At 47.1% G+C, this 2,380-nt stretch overlaps 1 pseudogene; it reads left to right on the top strand.

Annotated features, from left to right (window-relative positions):
• Positions 1–1,983: 1,983 nt before the first annotated feature.
• Positions 1,984–2,157, top strand: LOC138459989 (U1 spliceosomal RNA; annotated as a pseudogene).
• Positions 2,158–2,380: the final 223 nt, after the last annotated feature.

Below are 2,380 nucleotides of genomic sequence, written 5' to 3'. Positions count from 1 at the left end.
GCCTCTATGTCCCTCGCTTTAAACGTGCCACTATTGGAGGACATAGCTTCGCAGTCAAAGCAGCACAGCTTTGGAACTCCCTACCACATGACATAAGAGAACCCCAGCCCTTTGCGAAATTCAGGCAGAATTTGACCAAGTGGCTGAGAGCTAATGACATCTAACTAATCCGACCTGCTTGACCTGACTGTCCCTACTAGCGATCCACCTGCATGCCCCAGCTCTGATACCACGTTCTGTATTTTACACCATTGTATATTACTGTACTTATTCCACTGTATATCACCTCCACATTGTTAAATATTCCTGTACCCTTATCACCTCTTGTCTGGACCTAGCTCCAGCCCTGCTCATTCTTGCTTATTGTATACTGCATTATGACCATGCACATGTACCTGTATATATTTTATTTATTTCCGAATGTACTATGATTATGTAGATGTACCTGTAACAAAGTTGAGCATATTCTTGTCTTGTGCGCCCTGATGCTCCAGGGCTTGGCGCGCCCTACAAATAATAAACTAAACTAAACTAAACTATTGGTACGCGTAGAAAAGAAGAGTTGAATATCAAAGAAGTGACAGAAACAGAGTTGCCAAAATTGAAAAGAAGTACAAGGAAATGTATGACAAACAACAGGTGTCAAGAAGTAGACCTTACAACTAAATGATATGGAAGGAAGAAACAAATCCACGGTTTGTGTGCCAAAGTTCTCCTTGTATTTTTGGCGCTAAAAAAGGGCGATTAACGTAAGTAGCGGGAGGGAGGAAACAACGCTTCAGTCTTAACATGGAGGTGAAAGTTCCTTGGCCCGATAATAGTTCTAATCCTGCCATTCCCATTTGTTCAAAATTGTATGCTCTTGTGCAAATCACTCCCTCTTTTACAGTTATGCCAAACTCAGGAGCACTCAGCAATTTGTATGTTAGGTGTTTTATTGAGGCTCCTTTACTTTAAGAATTATCGAAGGAACAAAGTTCTACAATGCATTGCTTTCTTTTATGCATTAATTTCGAATGTACCCTTTAAATGTCATTGTTATGACTACATATTTGAAAAAGAAACAAGCAGTAAGCAGTCTTGAAAGGAAGATGCAAAACATTTCCTCATCTAACAAAAGTATTCTCTGTAACCGGCTTAATGCCTATTTGTTTTTCTCTTTTTCGAGCTGTAATTTGCACTGGCATTTTTTTCATTCTGCTTGCTTGTTGCCTGCTAATGCACGGACCTCATTTAGGGGTGGACAGGGGTAGCAAGTGCAAGCAAGGGCTTGCTACCCCTGACCAATTGGCTGCTATCCCTATCCAATCCTGCAATCAGGAGCAAGGGGCGGTGGCCAAGCAACACGCACAGCATGTTCGTGCCGTTGGGCTGGCTCCGGGCTGGCTCCATTTTGTTTGCCGGCAGGAGGAGTGTCTTTGAGCTGACTGAGTGCAGGCCTGCGCCTGACCCTGCCAGCGGCGCTGAGCGGAAACAGGAGCTGCTCAGGTGACAGATAGATGATATTAGGGAATATTAGCTACTGCCTGCAACTAGTTGAAGAATTTGCGTGTCCCACCTGCAAATTGAATTTGAGACAGTGCTTGGTGTGCACTCTTCGTGTGTGCCTGTGGTGGGCTGGTGGTCACTCTTGTTAAGCGGGGTAATCTGTCAACTGAGGAGGGTCATGGGCCTGTCTGGGGCCGACAGGCCAGTGGGAAGACTGCAACAGGCCTTCTTGGGCCCTCCTACTACCCACCTGGGCCTTATGGCCATGGTCAGGCACGAATTTATGCAAATCTCGGGCGGAGCAGGGTCTGATGGGATAAAGGAACTGTGCTACAATGTGCCTCTTCTGCTCGGCTCTGCCTGCCAAGCTTACGTGGGACTGACAGCTGTGCAGACGCTCAGGGCTTCCGGGAAGGCTGGGACGGGCTGCCTTCTCACCCTCGCTTAGCGGGGCTTCCAGAACAGGCCCAACCCTTGCCCTTCTGCTTACAACTCACACTTACCTGGTAGGAGAGAATCTGTGATCAGAAAGGCAGATCTCCCAGGGTGAGGCTCATCCATTGCACTTTGGATTTGCTCACCCCTGCGATGTCCCCAGATGTCCCCAAATGCGGGATACTCGACTGCATTATTTCTGGTAGTGATGGACTGCATTTGCGCTGTCCCTTGATTTATTGGTGAAAGAAAGAAAAAGTAAAGTGTGCGAGTAGGTTGGTTGCACACAGAGCACCTGGTCTTGTAACAGAATTTCTTTTGCTGCTGTCAAGAGAGCCAGTGCTGTGCAGCTCAGGTCCACAGCATTCACTGGAGGGGTGAAATGCACAGGTGCCTAACCCCAGACTTGAGCGCCCCATGATATCAGGTGGCGCTGTACCTGTTCCCAATATGACCC

The sequence above is a fragment of the Ambystoma mexicanum genome, chromosome 4p (assembly GCF_040938575.1).
Source record: "Ambystoma mexicanum isolate Mex_15411 chromosome 4p, UKY_AmexF1_1, whole genome shotgun sequence".
Lineage (NCBI taxonomy): Eukaryota > Metazoa > Chordata > Amphibia > Caudata > Ambystomatidae > Ambystoma > Ambystoma mexicanum.
Note: the sequence above shows the minus strand (reverse complement) of the source record. Positions and strands in the feature narration are given on the sequence as shown.